Source organism: Vulpes lagopus, chromosome 8 (genome assembly GCF_018345385.1).
Source record: "Vulpes lagopus strain Blue_001 chromosome 8, ASM1834538v1, whole genome shotgun sequence".
NCBI classification, from domain to species: domain Eukaryota; kingdom Metazoa; phylum Chordata; class Mammalia; order Carnivora; family Canidae; genus Vulpes; species Vulpes lagopus.
The window spans coordinates 117,677,296-117,690,164 of NC_054831.1; positions in this window are offsets into that span (position 1 = coordinate 117,677,296).

Sequence of the window (12,869 nt, forward strand, 5' to 3'; positions counted from 1 at the left end):
ATCTCTGGTGGCTACACAAGCTTGGCAGAGTGGAGAAGGACTCACTGAGTGGTTGTTGAATGGGGTGCCCATCCATTTGCTGCCCCCCCGAGTGAATAAGAGAGGATAGGAGAGACATGTTGGGGGATGGGGACCCCCTCTGCTAATCAGGATTCCCCAAAAAGTCACTGAAGCAAGAGTTTCCTCAGGATCTGGCAGGGGCTGTCCCTGAGCCCAGGGACATCTGCACAGACCCTGCTGGGGGGCAGGTGTCCTCTAGCTCTCCACACGTCCCTTTAGTCAGGAGCTCTGAGCCAGTGTGTTATTAAATATTTACTGTTTCCCACTCTGCCAGGTCCGGGAGAAGGGGACCAGAGAGCAGGGGATGGGAAACTGTTTACAATTAATGATCACCTACTGGGTGGCACAGAATTCTCCCAACAGCCCTGCACCTTGGGTTCTCAGCCTGATTTTTGCAGCTGGAGAGCCGAGGCTCAGAGGGGGAAGATGCTGGTCCCAGATCACACATCCTATGAGCCAGGATCCTGAGTCAGGTGAATACACATGTTCCTGGCGCCCCACCCCCAGCAGGGAGGATGTGGGCCCAGCTCAGAGTAGACTCAAGGAGGCCATTTTTGAGGTGGGGCTGTGGCTGGAAGACTGCCTGGCAGATTTTCTACAATAACAACAGCTTGCATCTGTGCAGCACTTTCCCTTCCATTAGCTCACTCTGCCCTCCCCAGCATCCCCCTGGGTGCCTATAATTGTCTCCATTTGACAGATGAGGGATGGAGGCTCAGGAGGTCAGGTGATTTTCCCAAGGTTGCACAGCCTGTGTATGGCAACTTTTGAACCCTTATCCTCCTGCTGGGTCTCCCAGTCTCCTCCACTTCTGCCCCCTTCCAGCAGACCCCTGTGCTGCCCCAAGGGAGCTCTCAATCACAAATGGGAGCTTCTGGCTCTGAGGACCTGCCCTCTCATACCCACATGGCCACACCCTTGCCCAGAAATGATTCCTGGCTCTTCCTAATTTGTCCACCTTAGCAAGCTCCTATTCAGCCGACAAGTGCCAATTCAAATGCTACCTTCTCTAGGAAGGCTTCCTGGATTGGCTTCCTTCATGCAAACCTCTAATAGAGCAATTATCTCATTATAGTTAATTGCTTGTCTGTCTCCCTCACCAGACTGTGAGCACCTTGAGGGCAAAAACAATGATTTTTCTTCAAGTCTTTTTGCTGCACCTTGCTTTGCTGTCTCAGCACTTGCTAAGTGAATGGAATGACATTGAATGGTAGAGCATTAACAGAAATAGGAGCATCAAGAGGAAAACCTAGTGTGTGGGGAGGAAAATGAAGGGATGAAACTTTGCTTTTGACCATTTGCAGGTCAGGTGCCACTAGGACATGCAGGTGGATGTGCTCAGTAGGTAGGAGTTGGGAGTGGAGGGGGAGGTAAACTGGTATCCAGGAAGAAAGGATATTAACAGTAACTGAGGGGGCACCTGGGGTGGAGCATGCAATGCTTGACCTCAGGGCCATGAGTTCGAGCCCCATGTTGGGTGTGGAGATTACTTAGATAAATACAACTTAAAAAAACCCAACTAGTAACTGATACCTGCCATTTGCCAGATAATGCATCATTGACATTATCCCATTTCATCCCCAAGACGTAGGTAATACTAATCCATTTGGTGGAAGAGAAAGTTGAAACTCAGAGAATTTTTTTTAAAGATTTTATTTATTTATTTGTTCACAGAGAAAGGCAAAGACACAGAAGGAGAAGCCCACACCCCACAGGGAGCCCAATGCGAGACTCCATTCATCCCTGGACTCTGGGATCACGCCCTGAGCTGAAGACAGATGTGCAACCGCTGAACCACCCAGGCATCCCTGAAACTCAGAGAATTAAATTAATTTTTCCAAAATTACACTGCTAGTAAAGGGCAGAACCAGGAGTTGAATCCAGGCCCATATAATGCCAAAGTCCATGCACTTTATCCCTTTTCCATACAGTAGACTAGAAAGGACTGATCTTATAAGACACATACATTTACAAGGTTTGGGAGTAGGAAGCCCAGATGAGAGAGGGAAGTGTCGAAGAGATAGAAGGGAAGCCAGCAAGGTGGTGTTTCAGGACAAGAAAAGAGCTCCAAGCAGGGCCTGGGTCAGCAGGGCCTATTGTCCCTGAGGGATCAAGCTGGTTTGGGTATAAGATTTTGCAACCAAGAGTCAACCATCCAGATTGCTGCTTCTATGTGCAGCGAGGAGTCAGTAAAGGGGCCTGCTGAGTGGCAGGTGAGGAAGTGGAGGTGGTTGGCTGAGAGGAGGAAGAGAGAACGGGAAAGAAGGGAGCACCCTAAGGGTATGTGACCTTAAGAGGGCAGGGCAAAGGGGTTGGGGCTGGCTTTGAAATATTGGGGAAAGGATGCGAGCAGCTGGGAGGAGGAGGGGGTGAGCATTTCAGACTGAGCCAGCCACTCAACTCAAGGACACTCTCAATCTCTTCCAGGACTGTCCCGACATTTTCCTTCCTCCTCCATCCCATCTTGCAGGCCAAGCCATGTTATCCTCATTCCTCCTTCCCTCTCCCTCCCCCAGTTTGCCCCCCACTGCTCCCCTGAGTTTGTTCAGGACCAGCCACCCCCACCTCCAATGTGCTGTCTCACCCTCCCTGGCCCAGCCTGGTGAGGCAGGCAGGGAGGAGTTTCCAGGCAGGAAAGGGCTGAGTCACTCAGCCACACATCTGGTCTCAGATCTTGATACCCAGCTGGAAGGGGTAGGAAGGAAGAGGCTCCTCCCCCACAAGCTCCCTGGGCAGTCCTGACACTGCCCGCTGGGAGGGGCAGGCTTTATTAACGACCAGAATTTGGCAGGCTGCTTCACCCACTCCAGTGGGGTTCCTTTGCTTCTGTGGCCACCTTTTATGCTCAGAACAGCGCTGAAACGTAGGGTTTATTACCTCTATTTCACAGGTGAGAAAACTCAGACACAAAATGGCTTGGCCAAGGCCACACAGATATGGAGAGCTGGTCTATTGGTGTCCTCATCCCATGCTCTGGTCACACAGAAGTTGGTGGTGTCTGGAGACAGTGCCAAGGGGCCCTGGCATACCAGTGGGTGATCACTGCAAAGCTAAGTGTGGGAAAGCACTTGGCCCATGCTTCTACTAAAACGGCCCCTTCCCAGGGGCGCCTGGCTGGCTCAGTCAGAGGAGCCTGTGACTCATCTCGGGGTTGTAAATTCAAGCCCCAGGTTGAGTGTAGAGATTACCAAAACAAAATTTAAATAAAAAAACCCAGAACCCTTAAAAATAAACAAATGGTCTCTTCCCAAAGTCCCAGTGGAGGGAAGACCCTCCTTTCTCACCCACACCCTGCTCTGGCTTTGCTGTTGTTGGCTCAGCTCTGAGCCATCCCTCTCATTCCTCAGTGTCTTTCATTGTCTCTTCACTCCACTGTGCTAAGAGGAATAGCAGGAGCCTTAGCAGGAGGTGTCCTGCCATTCTGCACTCTGCTGGGGCATAGTGTTCCCACTGTCCTGAGCAGAGAGGTGTCCAGGTCCCAAGGAGAGGCGAGAGGACCATGCCAGACCTCTGCTCTTGTCCTAGGCTACTCAGAAGCTTTCTTTGGGGGCACAGGTCATTTCTTCAGGCACATCCAATGTGACCTTGGGCAAGTCACTTCCCTCTCCCAAATGGGCTTTCCACTTCTATTATTCAGAAGAGCATGCAAACCAGCATTCTTCCATAGACCCAGATCATCACTGATATTGACTTTTAATTTATTTAGTTGTATTTAATGTGGCTAGAGTCAGAGCTGTGCCGCTCACTATGTGATCTTGGGGCACATTTTTGGACTTCCCTAAGTCTTGTCTTCTTCTTTAAATTGGGAATAACAACAATAATGTTACCTCCCTCCCAGGGTGGTTGTCAAGATTATTTATTTATTTATATATATATCTATTTATTTGTTTATTTGTTTATTTATTTATTTATTTTAAAGATTTTATTTGTAAGTAATCTCTGCACCCAATGTGAAGCTTGAACTCACAACCCTGAGATCAAGAGTCACATGCTCCACTGACTGAGCCAGCCTGGTGCCCCATGTCAGGGTTGAGATTTAGATAATGCCTAAAGCAAGTACCACATAGTGTTTACCCCCCAAAAAGCTAGTATTGCTATTGAGAGATTTCTTTTTTTTTTTTTTTTAAGATTTTGTTTATTCATGAGAGAGAGAGAGAAAGACAGAGGCAGAAGCAGGCTCCATGCAGGGAGCCTGATGTGGGACTCAGTCCCAGGACTTCAGGATCACACCCTGGGCAAAAGGCAGGCACTAAACCACTGAGCCACCCAGGCGTCCCTATTGAGAGATTTCTGATTACAAAATGAATTCATGCTCAAAGTGAATTTGGGAAATGTAGAAAAACACAAAGTCATCTATAAAAATCACCTGTAATTCCACCCAGAAGGACTTTTTTTGTGATGATTTGCTTTCTTTTTTAAAAAAGATTTAATTTATTTATTCATGAGAGACACACAGAGAGAGAGGCAGAGACACAGGCTGACAGAAAAACAGGGTCCCTGTGGGGAGCCTGATGTGGAACCCGAGCCCAGGACTCCAGGATTGTGACCTGAGCCAAAGGCAGATGCTCAACCACTGAGCCACCCAGGTACCCCTTGTGATGATTTTCTTACACAGAATAGAACCGCCCTCCCTCACCCTCCAGAGGATTAACCCATGTGCTTCCAGGATGAGCAGGTAGTGTGAAGGTGGTTATAACCTACATTTCCTGTATCCTATCTGGGCCTCAGTCTCCCTGTTTGGAAAGGAAGGGTTGAACTCCTCAGGAAAGACAAATATAATTGCACATGCTAACTGCTGCCTCAAATGAAGTGGCTCTGGGCTCAGAGTGCCATGCTTAACTAATCATGTCTGGCATAGATGCAGAAGGGCTGGTAGTTGTTGTAGATCCTGTGAAGCCACTGTGTAAGGTCTAAGAAACTCCTAAGAATCACTTCAGTTTTTAGCATCATAAGAACATCTCCTCATTCTACTCCCTGTTCTAGAACCTGGCTTCCTCTGGCAAATGGGGAGAGAATCCTTGCATCTTCTCCCACCTTGGGGCCTGGCCTTAGCAAACATCTGCGGTCTAGTACACAAACAACTCCCATTTAACATTCTGCATTGTTGTACCTTCTCTGTAGGGCCCAACTGGGACTCTCCTCAAGTCAGACTCCAAACAGGGGAGCTGGAGGGGGAGGAGAGTTTGAGTTTTTCCTCACTAAAAGGGAAGCATGCAAATAGTATGCATACCAGCAACCATTCCTCACCAGCCCAGGCTCAGATATTTGAATATTAAATGATGCTACACAAATGAGGGCATTACCATTAGCAGCCCCTTCAGGTTTGTGTTGTTGTTGTTGTTGTTGTTGTTTTTTAGATTTTTTAAAAATTTATTTATTCATGAGAGACCTAGAGAGAGAGAGAGAGAGAGAGAGAGAGGCAGAGACACAGGCAGAAGGAGAAGCAGGCTCCCTGCAGGGAGCCCAGTAGAGGACTCCATCCCAGGATCAGGGCCTGGGCTGAAACCACTAAACAACTGAGCCACCAGGGCTGCCCCCCTTCAGTTTTTTAGACAATAGGGCCTGAGTGAATGGGCCCAGGGTCAATCCAGCCCTCCTTGCTAGTGAGAAAGGACAGTGCCTAAAACACTCAAGTAAAAGATTTAAAACTGGCTTTAGTTCTGGTATGACAGCTATGTGAGGGGGAATCTGAGCTCAGTCAGGGAACGCAGATCCAGAAAGAGCTAGGGACTCTCTAGGGAGAGGGATGGACTCAATCAAGGGCAAGGGGGCCTCTGTAAAAGAGATGAGGACTCCACGATGAGGAGCACGTTGGGGAAGGGGAGGAAAGGTGAGAGTTTACCCAAGAGAGGTCTTAGGAATCTGCCCTGTTATCTTCCCAATGCCCATCCTTTCTCCCCCTCCATTCTGGAAGCTTGCCAAGGGCTGTAACCTGAGGGGCAAAGAGGGGCACTCCTCCAGATCCCTGAGTAGGGCCATCCCAGGATTCCAAATGCCTTGCTGAAGGTTGCGTGCAGCCTACAAGACCCCAGAGGTAGGAGGGAGCTCTCAGGAAAGTCTCCCTTGACCTCCATGGCACCAAGCCAGACCTAGCTTCCTAGCCCCTAGAGTCCTCACTGCTCAGAACTGCAGTGTTGTCTGTCTGAGTCCTTCCCCAGCAGACACAGTCTCAGTTTCCCTCCAACTGTTAGGAGGAGTGCCTGACACCAAGGTGCCCAGCCATGTCCCTAACAGTCATGCTGATTGTAGACCCCAGGGTAGGCTCAGGTATCTAAGCTCAGTTAGGAAGGGATCATTGAGTTAATGTCCCCAGAGCCTTATCTACTCATTTCTTTTACTTCAAGTCCTCACTGAACCTCTGTCCTCTCACTGAACCCCTATCTCTTCACTGAGCCTGACCCCCATCCCCTCACTGAATTCTACCCTCTCATTGGGCCCCCATCCCCTGAGCCCCCATCTTTTCACTGGGCCCCCATCCCCCTCACTGGGTCCCCATCCCCCCTCACTGGGCCCCCACCCCTCTCACTGAGCCCCATCTCCTCACTGAGCCCCCACCTCCCTCACTGAGACCCCACCCCCCTCACTTGGCCCCCACCCCCCTCACTGAGCCCCATCCCCCCCACTGAGCCTCTATCCCCCTCACTGGGCCCCACCTCCTCACTGAGCCCCACCCTCTGGCTGATTTCCTATCTCCCGAATCTAAACCTTGTTTGCAAACCTCCAGTTCCCAGATGGGACACTTGAAACTGCAGCCCTGGGACCAGTGTTGCGTCCACTGTGTCTCTGGACATAGCCATACCACCCACATCCTGTCTTCATCATGTGGCACAGGTCATGAGGCGGAGCAGCTAGAGGCAGAGGGATCAGTAATAGCCTGAAATGAGAGCCCAGCTAAGGGCCTTCTTGGTCAGATTCCATAGTGGCTCTGGGCCTGCTCTGCCGGCAGGACGGATGTTGAGATGATGCTGCAGGTAGAGCGGCAGCTCACCCTCCGGCTTGCCAAGACCAAGCCAGGGGCTGGAACACAAGAGCGGGCACTGGTCCCTCCCTGATCCCCTGAACAAGAGCAGCACTGTGCACACCCTTCCCATTCCCCCACCGCACCCCTCAGGCCAGGACAGGGTCAGGCAGGGCTACCCATGGAGGCCGGAAACAGAAGGACACCCAGGCAGCAAGGAGCAAGGGAAACAGGCTTTGAGTTCCAGGGTCAGGGGTAGTGTCAGACCTGCAGGCAGAGAGAGGCTGTGTGCTCACACCCCTGAGTCTGGAATGGCAGGGCTGACCACCAGGGGTTCTAGACATCTCCAGGACACAGAGGAACAGACGCATGTGAGAGAGACCCAAGCCCACAGGCCTAGAAGCTGGAAGGTTGATTGATTTTGGAGGTAAAGATGACCCTGAAGTGCCCTGGACAAGGATGCAGGATTCCCAGGCCCCACTGCACAGCCACAGCAGCGGGCACCTGCAACCAAGGCAAAGACCAGAAGTCCAGGTCAATATGAGTGTTCTGCTTCCTGACCACCCAGGGGGTGCTGTGAGGCACGGAGAAGTGGGGCACCGTCCCTGCCTTCCTCACTTCCCCATGTAGACTCACCACAAGTCCCGTCTCCTTGAGCTCTTGCATAAGCATTTCTGTGGCGCTTGTCATCCAGAAGAGCCAAAGGAACACTGTCTCTCGCATCCCTGCCTCTCTGGCCTCCTCCCAGCCAAGCCAGCCCTGGGATCTAGAGGGAGCCACATATGGTAGCAAGAGGCCTGGACTCGAGTCCAGAGATGAGATTCAAGTCCCTGCTCTTAGCACATATCTGCCTTTCAGAACTGCTAATCAGAAATGGGAGTGATGCCCTTGGCCCCAGAGGCTGCTGCAAGAATGACATGAGGTGGTGGATGACAAGAGGCCACTCCAGCCTCCCCCTGGGGTCCACCCTTCATGCTCCCTCTGGCCCTCCATCTCATTTCCCCTGCTGCCCTCCCTACTCCAGAAGGGCATCCCATCCAGCTGGGACCCCTGGCTCCAACCAGACTCCTTTAGGCTGAGTTGGGGGCTCAAGTCACCTCCCCAGGAGCCTGGGTGGGGTTTTGATCTAAAAGAGGAGCCTCTGAGGAGCGCCTGGGTGGCTTGGTCAGTTAAACGGTCAGTTAAGTGTCTGCCTTCAGCTCAGGTTGTGATCCCGGGGTCCTGGGATCCAGTTCCACATCAGGCTCCCCGCTCATCAGGGAGTTTGCTTCTCCCTCTCCCTCTTCTGCTCCCCCTGCTTGTGTTCTCTCTCTTTGTCAAATAAATAAATAAATAAAATCTTTTAAAAATAATAATAAAATAAGGGGCACCTGGGTGGCTCAGTGGTTGAGCATCTGCCTTCGGCTCAGGCCATGATCCCAGGGTCCTGGGATCGAGTCCCATATCGGGCTCTCTGCAGGGAGCCTGCTTCTCCCTCTGCCTATGTCTCTGCCTCTCTCTGTGTGTCTCTCATGAATAAAAAAAATAAAGTCTTAAAAAATAAACAGTAAAAGAAGAAAAAAATAAAAAAATAAAAGAAGAGCCTCTGAGGGACAAAGGTCAGTGGCATTGTGGAATTCCAAACACTTGTGACAAACCAGTAGGGAGGCTGCCTAAGCCTGGGCCCACTTAGTCACATTTTCAATCCACCCAGTGCCTGAATCCAGGGGAAGGGGCCCCAGGCAGGGAACCGGACTCTGGTTAGAACAGGAAGTCCTATCAGGCTGTCGTTGGCACTCACATGAGACTGTGTCACCTCAGCTCTTGGTGTGATGCTGCATGGAAACTATCTCGAGCCACCTTTCCTCATTTTTACCCATACCTTTTCATCTTTATACCTTTCTTTTGAGGACAAGTGGCCAGTCACCCCCGACTCTAACCCTGCCCCTAGTAACATGCATCTGAAGCTAGAGAGGCCTGGGTTCAAATCCTGCCTCAGCTGCTTCCTGACTGTGTGACCCTGGACGAGCTGCCTCACCTCTCTGAGCAAGACAGGAGTGAACAAAATGACAGCATGAGGGGTGCCTGGGTGGGGCAGTGAGTTAAGCATCTGACTCTTGATCTTAGCTCAAGTGGTAATCTCAGGGTTGTAAGATCAAGCCCCATGTTAGGCTCCATGCTCAGCGCAGAGTCTGCTTAAGATTCTCTCTACCTCTTCCTCTGTCCCCTACCCCATTTGTTCTCTTTCTCTAAAATAAACTAATTTTAAAAAACACCTTAAAAATGACAGCACGGGAAGGGCCAAGCATGTGGCTGGAGGGTTCCCTGAATGTCAGTTCTTTCTCCTTCTCAGGTTCAGGGCCTGGGCTGGGACCACCTGTGGGGTTGAAGGAGGCCAGGGCTTCTACCCTCAGCTTTTGGAGTCATGGGATTAAACACCTGTACTCACAGCATGATCTCAGTGGGTCACCAAGGTGCTTTGAGCCTGTTTTCATCTTTCAGGTGAGGGTTCAACAGAACATGCATCACTAGTGTTAGGTCCCCCTTCTCGGGTCCCAGCAGGCTGACTGGAAGAAAGGACTCAGACTCCCTGGGGGTAGGTGAAGGATAAACTAAGCAAGGGGGGACTGCCCTTGAAGGCAGGAGGCTGGAGGGGACAGAGACAGCAGGGACCTGAGTCACCAGGAAGTGGGGCGGGGGGGGGGGGGGGGGGCAGGGGCTGGGCTGCTCTGAGGCCTGGGGCAGGCCTTATGCCTCCAGGGGCCTGTGGTCAGCTGGAGGGGTCTGCTAGAGGTGGATTCTCAAAGGCCCACACCTCTTCTGAGAGGACCCTGCCAGCGACACATAGTCACACACACACTTGTCCACATGGTCACACAAAGGCACTCTGGAAAACACACAGACATGTTCACACACTCCTGTACACTCAGGAACATCCACACGGTCACCCATAGACACAAAGACATACTCAGAGACGTTGGCAAATGCATCCACATGCATTTTACACTCAAGTGCATCCACACACAAACGCACGCATTCAGATGTATTCACACTCAATCCTGTACACAACATCCACAGACAAAAGGGCAAATGCACAGACGCACTCCCTTGTACTCTCAAGTGCATTCACGTAGATACCGAGAGGAGCACACTCAGACAATCCTACGCCCTCCTGCTCATCCAGGGCCACCCACACAGACACACGGACGGACACAAAGATGTGCTCTGAAACATTCACACACTCTTATACACCAGCTTGAGTACATCCTCACAAAGACACCCATTTATTGTGTACACACTCCTGTATACTCCGGAACATCCAGACATCGTCACAGATACACACAGGCTAGTAGAGCCAGGTATACTCACACACCGCCTCCCTCACCCACCCCTGCGGCCATTCCCCCAATCTGCAGCCGAGGAGGCTCAGCCCTCTCTCCCCACCCACTTCCCACTGTCCTCTGGGGCCTCTGGGGCCTCCCTCCAGAGCTGGGGGGGGGAGAAGGGGGCGGGGTTCGCCCTGCTGATGTGGCAACTCGCTCACCTGCTGCTGGTTGCACCCTTGCCAAGAACAGCTTAAAGAAGTGGGAATCCCAAGCGCTGACCTCATCAGGTCTCTGCCCTTGTACTCAGATGGGGAAAGTGAGGCCCACAGAGGGGTCCGAGGGTGAATGGGACTTGAACTCAGGACTCCAGTGCCAGAGGATGCTCGTGCTGGGAACTGGGACAGGAAAGATTGGGCTCCAGGCCTTCCTTCTGCCTGCCCTGGCTGGCTGCTTGTCCAGCCTGCCCTCCTCGGTGTTCCCAGTCTGCCCAACAGGCACCCCCATCCTCTGGCAGTCCTTGCCTCCAACAGCCACACGCACCCCCCACGCAGTCATTGCTCCCTGTCAGACTGATCTCCCCAGCGTTCCTCAAACCTGGTTGGAAGGTGGTCTGTGCAGGGTGAGGCCTGGCTTTGCTACTTCCCAGCCATGTGACTCATAGCAAGTCACCTGAGCCTCAGGTCCCCCCAGATCGGACTGGCGAGGGAACTAAGGAACATAATAGAGGCTCCATACTGCAGAGCCAGGCCCAGGGACTCGGACAGGTTTGGGAGTGAATGGAAGACATATGAATGAGTTGCCAGGACAAACTGGCTCAAGCCAGCTCACCCCCTGCTGGAGCCGGTCTGATCCTGCCGCCTCCAAGGAGTCACCAGTCTGATAGGGGAGATCAAGCTCAGGTCTGCTCCTGGAATACCCAGCATAGTCAGATCAGTTCTGACCTTGGGTCCTCAATGCTAGTTAGTGGGGAGAGATAAGGGCCTTGTCCCCAAGGATTCTGAGTCTGATGTGGGAGACAGACTATTTCTAAAGCTCTAAGGCTGGTGGGGAAGAGACTTCCTGGTCCAACCCCCCAAACCTGTTGAGAAGCTATAAGACTTCCCTTGGGATTCCTGGTCTGAAGGGAGCAGTTCGCCCTCTCTTAAGGGGCTACCGGGCTGATAAGGAGACACAGCACTGTTCTCGGGCCCCTCAAGTCACAAAAGAAAGGAGCGAATGACACAAAGGTGCATAAACACAGAGACACAGAAATGAGCAATGGATGAATTCAGCTTTCTGCATAGGACTCCTTGCGACTGTGTGTGCATGTGACTCTGACTGTTGCCTCTGAGTATGTGCTTCTGTTTCTGTGTGCATATGCCTGGGAGCTGTGGCTGCCGAGGAGGAGGCTCAGTGAGCAGACCCAGCTGGGTGGATCACTCATTCACAGGACATGCATTTATGGAGTGTGCACTTTGTTCAGGTCCCCAGGCTCAGCTCTGTGACACTGCGCGGAGCCCTCCACAGGTGTGGCTGCTGTGGCTTCCAGGGCATCCCTATGGACTGGGACTAGATGCACTTAAACAATTCCTTTATGCTGTGACCTGGTTAAAGGAAGTCCAGGGGCAGCAGGAAGAGAAGGGAGGGGGACTTTCTGGAAGATAGGCTATTTAAGCTGGGCCCTGAATAGCAGGCTTTTGGGCTGGGGAAAGGGTGTGCAGGTAGAGGGAATAGCATATGTGAAGGCTGCTGACCTGGGGATAGAGAGTGCAGGAAAGGTTTTTTGGATGAGGTGACTGCATGGGGGTCATAACTTCAAGGTGAGGGTTGGGGTGAAGTGTAGTGGGATAGCCAGGGGAAGTTTTCTGGCCAGGGCCTGCCCCTGGGGATGGATGGGACAGTGTCCAGAGAAGCCTACAGTTCTGAAGGTGAAGGGGCAACTCCAGGGAGAAGAGTGGTACTGGATGGTCAGTTTAGGGATGAGCTCCTGGACCAGTCTGGGCTGTGCTGGTGGGGGGAGAGAGAGAGTGACAGGTAGGCCCGGGAGTCTGGGGAAAGCCCCAGGTGGATCTGACAATAGTTCTCTTACAAGGGAGAGGTAAGGATTGCAATAAATGCACTTTCCCAAGTTGCTCTCACTGAGCATTCCAGAAGCTCACTTATTTCTCCCAAGAACGATGTTTTTTAAAATTTTATTTATTTTTGACACACACACGCAGAGAGAGAGAGAGACAGAGACTCAGGGAGAAGCAGGCTCCACGCAGGGAGCCTGACGTGGGACTCGATCCCGATCTCCAGGATCACGCCCTGGGCTGAAGGCGGCGCTAAACCGCTGAGCCACCTGGGCTGCCCTCAAGAACGATATTATCATACTTTCCCTTTTAAAGCTGAGGAAGCAGGTTCAGAGAGGGCCAGGGTCGTAGGACTAGATTGGAACCGGGTCTGAGTTTAAGCCTGGCTCCTTCCTTCCAGTCCCACAGCCTCCACCAAGCGAATACGCCTCTTGTCTCGGTCACCCCCGGTTCCCCGTGGATCACCTGCTATTACTATTATTATTGTTTATTATT